This window comes from Phasianus colchicus, chromosome 7, assembly GCF_987193195.1.
Source record: "Phasianus colchicus chromosome 7, bPhaCol1.hap1.1, whole genome shotgun sequence".
NCBI lineage: Eukaryota > Metazoa > Chordata > Aves > Galliformes > Phasianidae > Phasianus > Phasianus colchicus.
Window position 1 is genome coordinate 11,193,006 of NC_143442.1, and position 19,169 is coordinate 11,212,174.

At 45.3% G+C, this 19,169-nt stretch overlaps 2 long non-coding RNA genes across 4 annotated transcripts; one reads left to right on the forward strand and one right to left on the reverse strand.

Annotated features, from left to right (window-relative positions):
• Nucleotides 1-3,184: 3,184 nt before the first annotated feature.
• On the forward strand, nt 3,185-12,042 carry LOC149917220 (uncharacterized). 3 transcript variants are annotated; one of them, XR_016467999.1, is made up of 6 exons: nt 3,185-4,316; nt 4,409-5,101; nt 5,174-5,404; nt 7,489-7,579; nt 8,483-8,701; nt 11,915-12,042. It is a non-coding gene; the product is annotated as an uncharacterized LOC149917220 (long non-coding RNA). The 3 variants fall into 3 exon arrangements; XR_016468001.1 differs by having other exon boundaries at nt 5,192-5,404; XR_016468000.1 differs by lacking the exon at nt 7,489-7,579.
• LOC149917221 (uncharacterized) lies at nt 11,960-12,423 on the reverse strand. Its single transcript, XR_016468002.1, has 3 exons — nt 12,329-12,423; nt 12,153-12,204; nt 11,960-12,048 (listed from the first exon to the last, which is right to left on the reverse strand). It is a non-coding gene; the product is annotated as an uncharacterized LOC149917221 (long non-coding RNA).
• Nucleotides 12,424-19,169: the final 6,746 nt, after the last annotated feature.

Genomic DNA, 19,169 nt, shown 5'->3' on the forward strand with positions numbered 1-19,169 from the left:
TGCATTGAGAAGAGATGACTGTGCTGTAGCCAGGAAAGCTGTTCGTTATAAGAGCAGGCTGGGTGATGAGGAGGATAGCACAGGGGCTTCAAGCATCAACTGGGTGGCCCTGGCAGTCACTGAAGTCATTTCCAGCCCAGTTCCTGCTGGAACCAAAGGAAAAGCACTGCAGGGGGGACAACCTGCTCCCCTTCCTTGGGGTCCTCTGGCCACCAAAGGGGCAAAAGCCCTTTTTCTGGCATCAGTGGCCCACCCTTTCACTTAATGCGTTATTCGAACTGGATGTTTTTCACCCCAAAGCAGGCTCAGGCTGTGCTGTCCCAGTGCCCAGGCCCTGCTGCACACTCCAGGCTGGAAAATCTGAGCCCATGCATTTCAGGGAGGGCTGGGCCTGTGTCCCCCACCCCTTCCTGCTCCCCCCGCCTGCCTCACAGGGGCCTAATATTTGTGCGTGTGTGTTTTAACGCGGCATATGGTCTTCATTACACGCAGACTTCTCACTTCCATAATTATACCATGATGGGAGTTCCTGTCAAAGCCATAAAGCAAATTCTCCTCCCCCGCCCCGTCCCTCCGCCTCCATCAGCCCTCCCCATAAAACTCACAGGGGTCCCAGTTTGCGAGGAGAAAGAAAACCCCATTAACCCTTTGCTCCCTCCCCCCTCAGTGGGAATGGAGAAAAGAGCTGTGAGGAAGGGGATGGGGTGTGTGCATTCAGATTTTGGGCACTTGCGAAAGTGTGGTGAGCTGGTGGTGCCCAAATTGTGCCATGGGGAGAGGCAAGCTGTAGCCTGGCTCAGAGCTCCTCTTGCTTCCTTTCTTGTCCTATCCACCTCCAAAATGTGAGCCCCTCTGGGTAGCGCCTGGCAGCTGTTTAACAGCACACAGTGACGCTGCCCTGCAGTTTAGGACAGGAAATGAAGGCGGCTGTATCTGCAGGGGGAGTGAGGCCAGCAGACAGCAATTACCTGTGCAGGAGCTTGGCCAGAGCTCCGTTCCTCCAAGAGCTGCCGTGGGGCCGGACGCTGACGGCCAGGGTGCAGGTGCTGTGGGGCTGTGTCTCGTATGTGGCCGGGGTGGTGGGCAGCAGGAAAAGCTTGAGCACAAATGGGAAATACTGTTCATTATTTTGTTTTGGTTTTGTTTATCCTTAAGTGCTCTTTTAGTCTGTGATGGATCAGAAAATGGACTTAGCTGTCTCTGTGTGCACTAGAAGTACTACATATTGGAAAAGGCATCTTCGCCCAGCTTGCTGACCTGGTGTTGCCTTGCTCTTTGGGAGATGTAGGAAGTCTCCTGAATGGCTGCACAGGGCTTGTCCCAGCACCCCACAAGAGATCCTGCTCATCTCAACACTCGCCAAGGTGGGAAAAATCTGGTTTCCCACTAGGTGGTGGAGGAGAGCTTGACTGAAAACCCTCCTGCTTCCCCACAGCTGAGCACAAAGGAAGGGGGGCTTGCATAAAATTAAACCCGGCTGTTTCATCTCAAATTCCAGTAGAGCCCAATCCACCACGGGTACTGGTGCAGGAGCCGGAGGGAAGGCAGTGGGGAGGTCCTGCTTGCTACTGGCTCCGCTGTGAAGGCACAACATTTTTGTCACCTGTGGGTGTTTTATGACACTTTAACAGTTGGTGTTTGGAAATATGGTATGGAATGGTCTGCAGCTATTAAAAAGAATAGGAAGTGGGGGTGGAGAGTGTTCACACTGATCACAAGGGAGCATAGTGTCTCTCTGTATCCCATCGTAGAGCTTTGTCACACATCTCTGCTGCCTGCTCACCATGCTTCAGCACCTTTAGTATTTTCCACTGACGTTAATGCTCTATATCTCCACTTTCTCCCCTCCTACAGGTCAAACTCAGATGCACTGGCAGCTCCCTTAATCTAAGGTAGGACATGGACAGCACGAATGGAGAGAGGTGGAAGCTGACAGCAAGAGCTTTGCCACCTCAGGGAGATCATGTTTCCCACTGAGTCCTCCAGTGCTCCCAGGGAGAGGAGAAAAGTGGCACAGATCTGGTGAGGTCCCACCTAAACCATTCCTTGGCCCAAAGGCGGGATCAAATCAACCCATCTCCTGCCTGACATATGTGTATTGGTCTAACCGGTTCGAGGAGATCTCTAATGGGAGGAATTCTGCAGCTTTATCACAGTCTACGTTATCCTTATGGTTGGCAAGATATTCTTGCTGTCTAACCTTTATCTTTATGGGTGCGCTGGAAGCCTTTGACTTCTTGTGCAAAGAAGGGCACAAAAAACTGTCCTTTTCCTTCTTCCTGGAGTTTATTGCCTATCTGAAGCCTATTACGTCACTCTGGAAATTTCTATTCCCTGATCAATCCTGTGTTCTGATCCTTCACGCTTATCTTCTGTATGCCCTTTGCCATCACCCAAAGCTTCCCTGAAGTGCAGGCTTGGTAGGGATGAGCCAAGCAGGAGATGCCACCATGGGTCAGTACTGAGGGCCTTTGGCTCCTACCAGACCAAAGACTACCTGGAGCTTTCCCCCTGTGCTCACTTTAGTTCATGCTCATTGCACCCCTCCGTGGGTTCAGAGCGAGACCTTAAGATAATTCAAAGCCGAAAGTGGATCAGCTGCACATGGTGACACAAAACCTGGGGCTCTCTCAAATTCCCCTGGGCAAACTGGATGAGCAGGAGCTGTGCAGCTGTGCAGGTAGGGCTGGAGAGCTCATGGTCCCAGCACCAGGCTGGGATGCAGGATGTGGGCTGGGATCCTAGAAACAGTAGCTGGATTAGAGAAAAGTGTGATGATGATCTAACCTAACTGCGAGGATGTTTGGAACTGAAGGTCTTTGGAGCTACTTCAGAAGGTCCCTGCAGCCCTGAGGCAGAGATCTCCATTGCATGATGAGGATTCAGAGGCATCATGTCCTGCTCTCAGACATCAAAGTTGGATGCTTGAGTAGGAACGTTTTCATTTTGGGTTCTGGAACTAGATAATGAATGTTGAAGCTAGGTGATCTTTCAGGTTCCTTTCAACCCAAGTCGTTCTATGGTTCTCTTATTGTATTTTTCAGAGAGGCTTGTGGTAATGGTAGTCATCTCATAATAGGCTATTGGAGACAGCAGGCCTGAATTTTTTTTCTTTTTTTTTTTTTTTTTTTCTTTTCAGTTCAAGAAGGCCTGAATACATGGTGTTAGCTTTTCTGGAGAGAAAGGTCCGCTCTCAGGAATATGACTCTCATGGGTCCTGGAAGCAAATGAGCTTTGTGGCCACAGCTCAGGGTACTCAGGTCTCAGTTTGCTCCATAATTCCTACACAGTGACTGTCTTGTGTGAAAAGGGAAGGTGCTGGAAGCCCTATCACCTTGTGCTGAAACATGATCCCACAGTACTCGTGAGCAGTGTTAGAGTAAGATTTCCTCCAGGAGAGGTAGATCTGCAAGCCTTTGGGTTTGAAGGATGATGAAGTGAAAGGAAGAAGGGTTGTGTGCTTGAGGAAGAGAACTGCATTGCAAGGAGGTTTCTAACCCTGGCCCTACAGTGGGTTTGTGCAAAGTGGTGGCCATTGGGAGCCCTATGTGAGTTAAGGTGCTTCGGGAGATTCGGTTGGTATCAATCCTTCGTGACCTCTATTTTCACAATAGTTTCTAAACCTCTTACTCCTGAGAGCTTTCCTGCGTGCCACACATGGAGCAGTCCCCTCAGTACAGCAAGGGATGCATTTATTCTGCTCTAATTTTAGGCTCTGAATCTCCTTTGGATAGGAGCAATAAGGAATAAACAAAACTTGTATTGAAACGCTCTTCTCAGCACTGTGGTTGCCTTCCAACTTGCTTTTCTTTTGGACCATCTCAAAGTACTTTGCTCTTTAATGTATTAATCTTGACAACAGACCAGCAAAGCCAGGAAGTGCTGTGCTCTTCCCCCCCCTGTTTGTATGGGTATGGAACTGAGGCACAGATCAGCTAAGCTGACTACCCATGGCAAGGCAGGACAGAGGTCATAGGTGTCCCACAGCTTCCAAAGTGCTTTTCTTTCTACCTTTTCAAAGGATCTAGAGGCAGACCATGGATGGATGTGAGCGAGGATGAAGCAGAGCTCCAAAGGAATGTGTTACAGAGATGGATTACGCAGTCTCAACCAGGGTGAGCCCTCTGTGTTGGCCTGAGGGTTTGGGGCAGAAAACTCTTCCCGTTTTTTCTTTCTTAAAAAGCAAGGAGTTTCCCAGACAACTGTGACATCAAGTGTCCGTGTTGGTGGGAAGGGAGGAGGATGAGGCTCTACATCATCACTGTGAGAGCTACTGGACCCCCCAAAAGGCTGAGAGTTTGGAAAGCGTCTGCACGGTCAGTTCCTTCCCTGAATTATCTGTGCTGGAGGTTCATGAATCTTGGAAGGAAAGACCTTCTCATGAGATTTGTGGTGTGTCCATTCCCAGCCAGAAATACTACAAGAAAAGCCTCTCTTGGGGAGATCCCTGCTCTGACCAGGAAATACAGAGTGATGAGAGAGCAAGAAAAATCCAGACGTGGCCCCTATCTGCTTTACTGGATTCTGGGAAACCAGGTTCTCCTTTGTGAAGTGCAGATTTGTCAGGCATCTTTCTCCAGCGTATCTCGCCTTCACATTTGCCAGATATAATTAAGTCAGACCCACATATCAAAGCTGTGTGTGTGTGTGTGTCTGCGTGTATGAAGAAAGTTGCCAGCAGATCACTTTCGGCTATTTTTCTGCTCACAGATGAGGAACTGAACTCACTCCCACATTCAGTGAGCGCTCCGGCCCAGACAGCTGCGCTGGGAGAAGCATTGGCTTTCCTCCTGGTGGGCAAGTGCTGCATTTCTGAATGACTTTAACAAGAAGTGCTTAAGTGCTTGAGTTTTGCAAATTGAAGCAATTGCTTCACAAACAAGCTGGTTCTTGCCTTTGCTTTCTTGCACAGTTTTCCTTGCAGTGTTATTACCTTGCTCACTGTCCCACGTCACCCTGGGAAGCACATGAATCAGATTAGAAGCTTTCTGCTAAGGGGCTGAATGGTGTAAGCAAGGAGATTTTTGCTGAATTTTAGAGGTGGCAAACTCAGGCTCTGGAGAGGCATTTGCAGGGAAGGAAGAGATCCTGAGTTTGCCAGGTAAGTGCGAGGCAGAGGATGGGGTTAGGAGATGTTTTGTTGCACCAAATGATGCTGATGTTCCTTGTGCAGCTCTGTTCTTCTCATCAGATGGTTGTGAAGCCCATGCCACAAGGTAGCAGGAGGACATCACATGGCTGCTCATGAGTGCCCAAGCTGCTTCCCGTGGCTCATGCAATGTTGGCGAGGATTTTGGTGTCAGTTCTCCAAGGAGAGCCACAGCAAACTCCTGACCCGGAGCCTCTCAGCAGATTTCCCAATGAGTACAGGAGATACTGGGCGAGGCCTTGCCAAAGCAAAGTGGTGAGTGATGGTGTCAGTAGCCTCTGTCATCAAATGTTACTTGGATTCATCAGGGCATGGTGGTGGGCTGAGGATCAGGGATGCTCTGAGCACAGGGCTGCAGGGGGATGCTTGTGTGTGTGCGGTGCTCCAGGAAATAGGGCAGCTGTAGGACACCATCTACCACTTTCAATTGTCAAATCTGTATTGAAACCTCCAAAACCATTAATCTCATCCAAATATTTGCTATTTGTTATGCTTAGGTAGGGAGTAGATACACTCAGGTTACATTTCTATTTAATAATAAAAGGAACAAACCTGAACTGCTGGCCGTAACTCCCCCTGCTCCTCAGAAAGGTTCTTTGAACATGGCTACTTGGCCCCAACCCAAAAGTGTTATTCCCCAGCAGAAGCTCTCCAACATTTATTCATTGCAGACGGATTCGACAAGTGCCTCCAATTCTCTAGTTACCAGTGCACTAACGAACATCTGCCAGTTGTTTCTTGCAAGTTCAAGGACTTGGGCAGGCAGTCATCTGGGGACTGAATTTCTCAGTGTGTCTGAATAAGGTAAAAAATGGATTGTACATAGTAGCAGAATCACCATCAGGGATTCATAGCACTTCTCAGATAACTACTTCCAAAGCCGAAACCCTTTGGTTTTGGCTACTTTTGGCAAGTGGGGCTCTGAACAGTGAAGTGAATGTTTCTTGGACTAATACAAAAGCAAGAGATGGAAATGATTTTCAATTTGTAAAATATTCCAAGCAGTCAGCCTTTGCTGTTGCTAGTGCTAATCTTAGAGAGCTTGAAAGCTTCAGGCTACCATGGCATTGATGGGTTGGTGGACTAGATGATCTTAGTAGCCATTTCCAATTATACTATGAAAGACCTTGTTTGTCTGTGTTCTGCTAGTGGAGATGCAAAAAATTGTCCAGCAATGAACATGCAGCCAAGGCAACTGTTAAGCCTTGCAATGAGGCTATCTGATAATACTTCTTGAGTTTAGTACTGAAAAATAGCTATAGGAGAGCTGCATACAAAGGTTGAATCCTTGAACCAGAAGGGTATCTCCTCTAGGAGGTCACTGTCAGTGCTGTTCTTGTACAGCAACAGGTGCTCCAGCACTGCAGGGCGGTGGTGTTGGTACAAATGGCTGTGCAGTGAGCAAATCATTTCTGACAAAATTAAATACCTGATAAAGGAATTCCACTACCCATGGTGGGAGCAAATCATGCACAAATGACTAATAAATAGCACCGCAATCTCTCCTTAAGCTGTGATTTATCTGGCTGGAGACTTATTAAAGGAGCGTTCCCCCTGTGCAAAAATTATTTGCACAGTTTTTATCATGGTGCTGCCTTTCTTATATTCTCCAGCATTGGAAGCCCCTTCCCTGTCTGGCAGTACCAGCACAATCCCTGCTTGATATGGCCCCAGCTCAACCTGCTGCCATTTCAGGGATCTCCCCCAGTGCTGGATCTTTGCTCTCTTCTCACCTCTGCCATCCAGATGTGGGCACAGGGACTGCTGGGTGATCAGTTTGTGCTGCATCTTTCTTCACTGCTGAATGGGAAAACAGTCTTTAGTTGTCAGTGAGGTTAATGTTCATTCCAGAAATAGCTCAGCCTGGAGAGTGTAGAGCATTAAGGGAGCTGCTATATTTGGGTGTAATGTAATTTAGAAGTTTTTACCCTCTTTGGTGATGCACATCCTATAGACACAGCCCCTTTTAACAGGCTACAGAAGGATATAGAGACGTAGTGGCCTCAGGTTGCTAAAGGTTTTCCAGTTGGATATTAGGAAAAATTTATTTTCAGAAAGAATGGTGAGGCATTGGAATGGGCTGCACAAGGAGGTGGTGGAGACTTGATGTCTGAGAAGAGGGTGGATGTGACACTGAGTTACATGGTCTAGAATGGTTGGTGGTTGGACTGCATGATCTTATTGGTCTTTCCAACCTTAATGGTTCTATAATTTAGAAAATCTCAGGGCTCAAAGTAGGGAATGAGGAGGAGAGAAACAGAGGGGGTAGGACCTCTCCTTGCCCTTTGCAGGGGTGAGGAGGAGATGCACTCATCTTTTTTTCATGATCCTTTGGGCAGGAGTGCCTCCAGGCTTGAACTCATGCACAGTCCCTGCTGAACAAGCAGGTCTGGCCCTTCCAGCACAGCCCAGAAGGCACGTTTGGTCCAGGTGAGAGCGAATCAGGCAGGGAGCTGCCCACCCAAAATGGCACAGAAGCCCCCAGTCTTGAGGAGTGGGATTATTTCTGGCAATAATGGTGACAGCATGGCTTGGCTGTGAGCAGTCCTCCTGCTGCCCAATCTATGCCATGCTCATCAGCCCCTGGTCCCTGCACTGTGCTGCCACACACGCGTGTGTACAGACGTACACACATTTCTTAGAAAGGCTGAAAGATTTCCTGCTGAACCTCTGCTGTCAGAAAATGCTGCTCTGCCAAAATTGAGCGTTCTCATGGGAGCGTGTCAATTCGGATGGAGTGAAGTTTTAGGGTGACAAAAATGGGAATAACGCATTTCAGGGAACTCAGAGCAGTCAGCAGCTGGCTGTCAGGATAGGCAGTGCAAGTTCTCAGTCTGGAATGGCTTCTCTTGGCACCACTGTGCACTAATGTGTACTGCAGGGTAAGTCATTGTATGAAACATACAAAATAAATCATGGGACAGAATGCTACTATGCAAGTATGGACTGAAAAGGAAACTTGGGATGCTCTAAATAAGAAATATATACTAAATATAAACATAATGGAATGGAAAACCTATAAAAGAAGTAATAAAAAAGAATGTAAAAACAGTTGTTTCAATTGACCTGAACCAAAGTGTTTTTCAAAGTGTGAGGGATCGGTCACAAATTCCATTTTCCCTTTTGCATTCAGTTTTTATTTTTATGTCAGAATTCCCAGCTGAAGGGCAGCACTCATGCTGACCAACTTGCCACAGGACGATAGACGTATGGACATGTTTATAGATGCACATAAATATAACTGTGCTGTATAACTATTTGCCTGCCTTTCTCTCTTCCCACAACAGCTATTCCATTCTGAAAACCAAAAAAGTATTTTTCCTTCTGTTACAGACTTTCAGAGTGACCTAGCTGACATGGGTTGCAGCCATGAGCAACAGATTCAGCAGTGATATCCCTGGGTATGGAGCTCAGGCATTGCATCTGTACCAAGGAGGCACAAGTGGCCATTGAGCTGTAGCTCTCTAACTCCTCTGCAAGGCTTAGGAGACGTGGGATGCTTCACTGTTGGCTTGATAAGAGGAAATGCTGCTTTCCTGTGAGTGAGTGAAGGTAAGCCTGGCCAAAACCTGCATCCAGCATGCCCCCACAGGTCAAGGGCAGGATATCTGGCTGAAGGTGGATGTTTCCTAATACACGGTTGTTGGTAACCTAAAGCGGGTTTATGACAGAGCCAAGACCAGGCATTAATGCAATAGACTGGTAATTCAATCACTTTATAGAAGTTGATCTGTCCTTTTTATTACAATTATTGTCAGCCCGGGTGTTTCGTTCCATCACTGAAAATAAACATCATTTATCATACTTGTAAAGATTAGCCCCTGACAGCTCCAGCTCTGCTTTGCATAAATGTGTATTAATGTCTGCTCTGTCTGAAGTGGAGAGAGAACTCTATATTTCACAAGAATGATTAGACAGTGTCACTGCTGCTTTAAGTAATGTCTTATCATGACGGATAATCAAACTGTAGGAAAAGAAAACAACAAAAAAGGCAGTTTCTTGCATATGCATTCTTTTGTATTATTGTGCTGAAAAGTAGCAGTAGTTTTGCACCTGCAGCACTGAGGTTTGTGGTGTGAGGACTCTGGGCTGGTGAAGCTGCTCTGGCTTTCAGGAGGTGCACGCAGCTCTTCTGCAGTGTTGGGGCTGCCACCATCGATGGCAGTGAAAAATTTTCACTAAGGGTATGATGGCACAGCTGTCCAGGAGAAGCTGTGTATTCCCCATCCCTAGAGGTGTTCAAGGCTGGGTTGGATGGGACCCTGGGCAGCCTGAACTCGTGGGTGGCAACCAGCCCATGGCAGGGGGTTGGATCTGAATGTGCTTCAAGGTTACTTCCAACCCAATCATTCCATGATTCTATATGACTATCTCAGTAGTCCCCATGGAAGACCCTGCAGCCTACAGCTCTGCCAGGCTTGTGACTGTCAGTGCAGGTTTTTTCCGTACATCAGGCTGAATTTGATTTGGAAAGTTACAGCTAATGTGGTGCTGTCATTTCTGAGAGTGAGAATAAGGGAAAATAAGAAGCCCAGGCTAAAATATTCTGACAGACATTTTCCAGAGAAGCACTAGTGCCTCTGGGCCTTGGAGCAAGACCTCTACAGCTGGCATGTGCCTGCCCTGAGCCAAGGGACAAGCATGAGACTGCTCCTATCAAAATATACTCACATGGAGCCAAGTTATCAATTAAAGGGAATATGTCTGTCTGTGTGTATATACGTGTGTACAATATGTGTATGTATATACATATGTATCTTTGTCGGTGTGCACTTTTCTGTTTTTTAGGAAAAACTTCTCCAGTAGATGGGTGATGCATTGAAACAGGCTGCCCAGGGAGGTGATGAAGTCACTGTCCCTGGAGGTGTTTAAGAACTGTGGAGATGTGGTATTGAGGGATGTGGTTTAGTGAGCAACATGGGTGATAGGTAGATGGCTGAACTAGCTGATCTTAGAGATCTTTTCCAACCTTAATGATGCTATGGTTCTACTTTAGATACATTAGAGCTCAAAAGCCCAACTCTGCATCTCCAGAAACTCAGTCTGTGCTCCAAGCACTACACAAAGGGTTATGTGTCCCTTCAGCCAATGTGGAGGACATCTGTATGGCATTAAAGGGATGAAGAATGACTGGAGACATGAGCTCTTTGAGCCAAGATGTTGCAAGAACATTTCCTTGTTTGCTGAACATTTGCTCAGAGCAAACGAGAAATGCACAGGCACACAATGTCCATCACATACCAACCACAATTCAATTTTCTGCCTTCTTGAAGAAGAGCAACTCCGCAACATTCATGAAAAAACATCAGATCTGAAGAAGAGTTGTTCTTATCAGGTTTGGAATTCAATCTAATTTCACCAATTTTAGAAAATGAAACCAATCCTCATCTGTGCTCTTTTTAGTGAGCTGGAGAAGTTCAAAAGCTTTTGTAATCTCTGGCTATCTTGTCCAGGTTTCACAAAAGCCCAGAGTTGTGGAGCACAGAGGTATTGTGATAGAGTTTCTGCTCTCCTTGTTGCTGGCTTGTAAAAGTTATTTCCAATTCTCATGCCTTCAGGGGAATACAAAACCAACTTGGAGGCACGGATCCTTAAAAGCAAACTTGAGATGAAACATTTGATTAATAATCTTATCATTTCTAACCCAGCTACCTTATATTGGAAATCCTGTGATTGAGATCAGTGTTAATTGAAGATGATGCCTTAAAATTAGCCCACGGTGGAGGTATCTCATTGACTCAGATCCTAAAGGCGTGATAATATATCAAATGCCATATATGAAAATAAATAAACCTCCGCCTAACATAAGTAAAAGCTGCTTCTACTATTAAAGCTGAAGTGTTAAAAGTGTTGGAGCTAGTCTGAGCACTTCTTCTATTGCTGTTTTTTCCTTTCTATACCTGCAAGCTCCAGCTTTTTCCTCTTCAGGTTGCAATTCCCAGTGTTTTCACCTGTTTAGCTGTTGTGGGGCTGACTTGGAGCTGGTGTAATGCTGTAATACTATGTGATGGAAAGTGCAGCAATAGTAATAGGGTGGCACAATCCTAGGCTGCAGTAAATGAGAACAAAGCCAAATGCAGCAGCTGTGGACATAGGAACAAAGAAAAAAACACTACTTACCTTTAAAAGGCCTCTGGTAGGCAGGGATCTCTAGCAAGATACCCTTACCTCCACTGTCAACCATTAAATGAGGTCTGCATGTACCTGAGCTCCCCTGGTATGGCCCTGCCTTCCCACCAGCTGCTCTATCACTGCTTCAAGCCATGACTCAGCATTTCCATTACAGGTGGCCATGCCCTTCCTTGAAGAACTTCATCCAGCATCATAGAATAAAACAGATTTTAACAAAAAACCAAGCATCTGCCTCAAAGTAGGCCAGGTGGAGGAGCCAGGTGTCAGGGGTGGAGGGAAGGAGGGAGGAAGGCCCTGGGATTGTCAGCCATCCATGCAACGCTGCCTTTAGCCAGAGGTATTAGCAACTGGCACTTTCTGAAGTGCTAAAAGCTTTGGACACAGATTACCATGTGCATATTTCAATTTCTCTTAAATCCAGGGAGATTTCCTCTTAGAGCACACTCTCTCCCTCTTTTTATTTTTTATTCATCTGGATTGTGCTTGATGGGGACCGTTAACCGAACGCAGCGTATTATATATTACTTCAATAAATCACCACCATCCAAAGCATTCAATACCATGCAGAGCAGTAATCAGGGGAAGTCTTAATCACTCTTTAAATGGTTTGAATTTATGCTCTGCTTTCCACAGGCTCCTATAGCTGCTGGGAAGGGAAGGTGGTAGCCTGCCAGGATCCCATCCTCCAGCTTTGTGCCACTGGTGAGGAGCTGCTCATACGGACTTGAGAACACACAGGCATACACTGGATCCCAACTTGGTTTCAACTGGAAAACATATTTGAATTAGACTTTAGACTTTTCTTAAAAAAAAAAAACAGAACAAAACAAATAAAACAGAGAAGAGTAAACCCAGCTGCTGTAATCCTCACTTCTTGTTGTTCTGGCTGTTTGCATTTGGTCTGGGCGACTCAGAACCACCTCCTGGATTTTTGTCAGAGAGTGGGAGAAGGAAAAAGGGAGAACTGATTTAAAAAACCCAAGCAAACCACAGAACACTAAGTCTAATTTTTGAGCAAATTGATTTATGATTTATGGTCTGACCCACCAGGAGTTTCCATGTGGGCACAGCTTCCCTGCCACATGTCTGGTGGAGGGGGGTGCCTGCTGTCAGCCCACAGTGGGCTGGTGTGAACCTTCCTCCCTGACCTTCACCTTCCCCTCTCGTACTGCACTATGCAGATGTACATGATGTCATTCCTCCTGGCAACTGTGAGAAAAAGAGAGAGAACTTCATAGCATGAAACAAAAGCCCTTCTTTGGGAGTAAGTTAACTGTGGTGGGCACCATGAACTCAGTCACTGGGCACCATGGCCCAGCAGGGCTGCCTGGTGGGCAGCAAGGTTATTGGGCTCATTAACCACAACTGCATGGGCTGCACCAGCCTCTCCAGCTCAGAAATACTTTGTGGGGCCCTTCAGCTGGAAAGCAAGAGCCTCCCCCTGCCTTCAAAGCCCCACTGTAGGGGCCATAAATCACTGCTCTCACAGTGAAAATTGGAACAAGACCCAAGTGGAGCTAAGAGGCAACAGCTGAGACCCTTAAACAATAGTTCTACACACAGGAAACTCTCCGATAATGGCAAATCAGAGTTCCAAGGAACTTTGAGATCTGGCTATTGGGTTTTTCTCCTTCCCCCACAACCCCATTTGGTTTTTCATTCAATTCCATGTTATTCATGTCTCTTAATAGAGGATCCTTCATTATCATTATCCCTAATAGTGGTTTATTGTATTAGTTACAGTTAATTTAAATGTTACTGAAGCATTGAAAACAGATTGCAGATGTTCTGAAACAGATGTTATTTTAATGTTTAAACAAAATCATGAATATTTATAGGTCATTATTGCCTGGGTCGAATTAGACTCTTTAAATAGTAATGTATGGACTGAACGTCTTTTGAAGGAAACTCTCCAAAAAAAGGTGAATGGAAAAACACTTTAATACAAAGATGTGTAAATAATTTCTTCTGGCTTACTGAGGTTTCCTTTATGAATGGCTGGAATTAATTACTGTTTTAGTACTAAAACAGGTACCATTCTTCCTCTTTAACTGCAGTTAACCCAAGACAAAAGTTTTCACCACAGAAACACCCACCCTTCCAGCTCCGTTTCCTGGAGAAGAGACCTAAGAGCTCCCTGTGAGCTGACCTGAAGCTGCAGGACTATTCTGAGGTGGAGTCGCAACAATTAGAGCAAAAATAAGATGATGCAAGGACACAGCTCACTTGGTGTCAGTCTTTCTTGTGGAAACAAAAAGAGGGTTTGTTGACACCACATGCAGGCTGCCTCAGTTTGAGTCATATTTCTTTCTTTATGCAGATGAAGTTAGTCTTTAAGGCATCAGCTCAAAATGGCCTTTCTTTCATTACAAAGTTATTTAGTTACGGGTAGGTAACTCTAAATGACATTTCTACATCTTGCACTTTATTAGTTGATCCTAGCTGTTAAATTACACAGAGAGCGCAGCAGAGTATGGCGGGGGAGTTGAGTGTGTTTTGGCTAATTTTGGATGGGATCCAACCTTCTGGAGTTGGAAATTTGCCTCTGAGATGATGAGCTTGTGCACCTCCCTCGGGGAGGGCAGTGAAGCCAGAAAGCAAAAAGGACTGGTGAAGAATTAAAAACGAAAGTGTAAACTCTGGGTTACTTCCCTGCTCCCGAGAGAGCTCTGTGTGCACTGAGCTGTGTACTGTTCAGGAGAGGAAAAGCCAGCTCGTCATCACTGACTTACTCAAAGGGTGGTGAGGCAATGGCACAGCTGCCCAGAAAGCTGTGGGTGCCCTATCCCTGGAGGTGCTCAAGGCCAGGTTGGATGGGGCCCTGGGCAGCCTGAGCTGGTGGGTGGCAGCCAGCCTGTGGCAGGGAGTTGGGACCGGGTGGGCTTTAACATCCCCTCCCACCTAAGCCATTCCATGATTCCATGACTTAGGCTGGTGCTGGAGATGCTGCTGGCAAGGGAATAGATGACCACAGAGCCACCCACCCTTCCTATATATCACTTTGCTTTAATCTGTGGAGAAGATGCACTCTAACCTGCAGCATGAAGTTGTTGTTTTTTTTTTTTTCCCCGACTCCAAATGTACTAAATTGGAGGAAAGCCTGAGTCCTCCTGAAGCTGGCAGGACTCCTTGTCAACAAGCGCAAAACCCCAGAGCAGATGGGCACAGATTTTGGCTAAGCACAGCAGCAGTTATTGAGTATTAGGGTCTGTCATCTCATCCAGGAACATCCCAGCAGCTGCTTTTGCTTCTCCCTCTACTGACAAGCATGAGTGTGCCTCCCCTTGCACACAGCATCACACTGCTGCCACTGCAGTTCTGATTTCTATGGCCAACAATGCTTTCTGTTGCCATCTCAGCTCTTGCTTTTAAAAGACATACTGAGAAATGACATGTATCTAAGTAAGTGAAGACGTGTTTCTTCAACACATCATGTTTGCCCTTCGAACAACTTCATGTCCTAAGGATCATGGAAAACCTGGTACAGTACATTACTTTCAGTAGGCTGCCAGAAAGAGAGTTCATTAAGTTTGACGACAGATTAATACTGATTCACAAATTAATTTTGTCTCTTTGTATATCAAGGGTGTCCACAACTTATTTAATTTGTAATAAATATAATTATAGAAATGAATGAGCTATCAAGATTTTTAAAGTACGATCCATCAATGTTGGCATGACTTGTAATCCTGGTCATTATAAATAAAATGGGTCTTTTGCAATATGGAATGCAATTTTCCCTGTAGTTTGTCTCATTATTTTCTGACATGTGGGTTAATATTAAATTACAATGCCTTAATTTTCAAATCAGGGCTCAATTTGCAAATAAGAGGTTAATAAATAACCTTTCCAGCTGGAGACCTTCATTAAAATAAACTTTTAAATGAGGTATTTGCCTCTTGATTGAAGCATTGATGGTACCAACATAGTCTCATCCTATACACTGCAAAACAAAATAGAACAGAGCTTGCATGGCTGCCAGAGAACACTATGCAAGGAGTCAGTGTGCACCCAGTGTTTCCATATGGTCTTTCAGATATCTCACATAACTGGAACACACCGTGACCTGCTCCATCACTGCTTCCTGACACACGGAGCGCAGACCAAGCTGTGCTTCACTGCATGTGACCTCAAGCACACTACTATCACCTGCAGTACTGAACACACTAGTGTTCTTAGTTGGCCATCCCACCTGTGCAAAGTAGCTTTTTGCTTCTGTGTCTCTCAGCTCACATCTACTCCTGCTTGTTACCTGCTTACTGCTATGCTTAATGTGATGGGCTCTTGCACTGTGACTTTCAGCCACTAATAATTTTCTCAATAACATTCACATTGTTCCTCACAGAAATTTCATGTTCAAGGCTGTAGAGCTGAGTTTAGTTTGCAAAGATGAAAAGCTCTGGCTTCTCCACTGAAGGAGAAGCCTTTTTCCTCAGTAGCTTGGAAGGAAAGCAACATTGTTGGCGATTTTGTCCACCAAACACCCCAAAACGTCTCCAGAATACAGCGGGAAAACTCAAACTTCTAACACACTCTTCACTGAAGCAGCATGGTGCTCCATGAGACTTTTCCAGGTAAGGCAATTAGAAAAAGCAAATGGCCTGTTTCAAACAGCAGATGTTTGGGCCTAGACATTGAGGAAATCATTTTAAAAAGCAAGTAGCCCATTCATATCACTCGGACCAGCTCAGCCCCACATCTTTCAGTGTAGACCTGCAGCGAGCAGCCTCATGCCTTACTTGGAGCTGGGAATTGCAGATATCAAACAGGACAAGTTTTGCTTGTGAAGTGGCATGTTCTGTCCAGACGGAACACCTTCAAAGCCCCAGGAATACAGGGCAATCGCAACCAGTGAGGACAAACCACAGCCCTGTGGGCTTGTCCTCCTCCTTCAATGCCATATCAACATCTCTACTGCTTGTCTACAGAAGCATTTTGGCTCTTATATAGCTGGCCACACTCAGGTAAAGCACAACACAACCTCATCTTACAGCTCTGCTAAACTGCTATGCTCATCTGCCTCCAGCAAAAAGTCCCCCAAGTACAGAAGCAGCTCAAAGCCTTTCTTGAGGAAAGCGAGCTATTTCTTGGCTATAGTTTCCACCTTCCAGTTAATATTACCTGTCAGTGCCATATCTCTGAGGCTGTGGAAAATGTCTTAAACCAAACCACAGGGAGCACACAGTCAACCTGCCATGGACCACTGCCCACTCCGGGGAAGATGCAAAGACATGCTTACACAGGGAATGGGAACCTCAGTGCACCAGTTGGCAGTGGTTGGAGCTCTCCCTCCATCCTTGTACTCACATTCCTCCTTTGTAATGCTGTCAAAATACGTTCTTTCCAGATTTCACATATTTTGCCATCTTACCCAATCAAAACACTCCCCCTGGGTCCTCACATGTCACAGGGTGTTCCTGTGGTTACATACCAAGCAAGATAAATTATGTTGGGCCCTGCTTGTGCTATTTATGCTAGAAGACAATCTTCTTTGGTATGATAGACAGTTGGGTTCATTTGAGGATTGATTTTTCTAATTTGAGCAGTTTTAGTTCAGCCTAATAGAGAGCACTGAGACATGTTGACGAGACCAAGTTTACTGTTACATCCTCCTGATTGTTCTGCAGTTATTTTTATTTAAGAAATATCAGATGCACCCCCCCCCTTTTTTTTTTTTAGTAGTAGTAAAGGCATTTGAAACATCTTAAAAAACCTCCTCTGAACTGTCTATGGATCTTATTCCAAGGAGAGATAAGACTTTCTTTGTTCACAAGTTGCATTACCAGACAAGTCATTATTAAGTCCTGCTGAATCTGCTCAAATATCTGTGGACTAGCACTTTGCCTGAGGTCTCATGTCAGTACTGAAATGAGGGCTGGGAAAGCTTATCTAACTGTACCACAATACTTTGTGTGTCAGCCAGAATAATTTTGAGCAACATTAACAATGGTTTTTTTCCTGTTATAAGGAAGAAAGATGGTAACCTAAAAGGTCCTCAGTCCATGACTTTATTCTGCACCTTCACATTCTGTGAGTTCTGCTTGGTCCCAGCATCTCACATGAAAGAACTTCAAAGGAAGAGCAAGGGTAGGAAACAGCTCCTTGTGGTCCCTTGAGATGTGATTTTCTAGTACTGAGTCACCCATGATGGTTAACCCAGCCCAGCTCTCTGCATACAACTATATTTTCTTTAGATAAACAGCAGACACATACACAGATACACAGTATTGAAAAGAATGTAACTGTATCAATACAACAAATCAACATGGTTGGAAAGGCATCACAACAAAGATACGATAGCAGAAGGATCAGCATAATAGAAAGGTGCTATAAAAGAAGGGAGGAAAATTGCTCACCTGTCTCAGAAGATTCCAGGTTTGCAGAGAAAAGCTTCACCAAGGAAAGACCTCCAGAAGATCATTACCCACTCACAGTCAGCCCTTAAATGTGCTCTAAGAGAGGTGCAACCAGGCTCCACCCCTTCCAATCACACAATTGCCTTCACCTTTGCTCCCAGGGCTGACCGCCCTGCTCTTTTCTCAGGTGTTCAATCAGTGGTTCAGGCTGGAACTCAACCGATCCCATACAGCAATGCTAATATTTTAGCTGAAAATCCTTTCAAGACTACTTTGAAGTCGTGTCTCAACCCCATGTTCTAAATCCAAGGTTTACATCTGGAAGGTTTTTAGGCTAAACTTGTTAATGCTCTGTTGTATGTGTTGAGTTTTGGGAAGAGTTTTTGAGTAGGATCAACATTTAAAGTTATCTTTAATTTGGGCATTTGCAAACCATTTTTTGAAGTTCAGCAGCCACAAAGCTAACTCTCTTCTAAGAAAAGCCTTCTTAGATGCTTAGGTCTTATTGGTGCTTTCAGTACGTAAGATGACTGCTGAACCACTGTTCACAACACTCCCATTTGCTTCCAGTTAGTGATAGAAATGCTAGAATCTAGTTGTTTTTTTTTTTTTTTTTTCTTCCAATTAAGTAGAAACATTCACCTGGCTCACACCCAACTCCTGTTCCCTGAAAACATTTTTCATTTTCACTGACACATCTCCAGACATTGCTACGACAAGCAATCATTTCCTCCAGCAAGGTGAGACTTGTTGGGTTCCTGGATGGCTGTTTACCTGGGAAAGTCAATGTCCTGCAGAAAGCCATGAGGATCACAGCCTGGTGCACCTTCCTCATCAGTATTGATGTAACACAGGTGCAGACTCTTTGTACACATCGCAAAACCAGAACAGACTGCCCAGGGAGGTGGTGGAATCACCAGCCCAGGTGTTCAAGAAAAGGGTAGATATGACACTGGGGGACATGGTTAGTGGGCATGATGGTGACGGGTTGACAGTTGGACTGGATGATCTTCCAGGTCTTTTCCCACCTTAATGATTCTATGATTCTATGGAACCCATGTTTTCTTCCTCCTTAAATCTCCCAGAAACAACAGTGTTGCCCATTTTTAGCATGCCTGAAGTGAAGTTTAATCCTCTGTACATTTCATGGAACACAATTGACTTTCATTTACTGTCATTACTGATGAGTGACACAGAGGCCAAATGATTTGCATCAGGACATTTTCCTCATAAAAGATGGGAAAAAAAAGAAAAATTAATACATCTCTTACCAGTAACACATCACTTATCAGTCAGCTGAGACACTTTGCTCAGATGCCAGGTACACTCTTGGAGGACTGTGTTGCCAGCTGGGAAATGGGGCCAATTAACTCACCTGGAGATTATCAGGTTCTTGTTATACAATAACTGTGTCAGAAATGAGCAGCAAGTTTGTTTCCTACAGCTTGGCTGAGATGCTGGGGCTGGGAGTGCCTCTGCTCTGAGGGTTGCAGCCAAGGGCAGGATGATGGCTTTGCCAAGGGTGGAGCAGG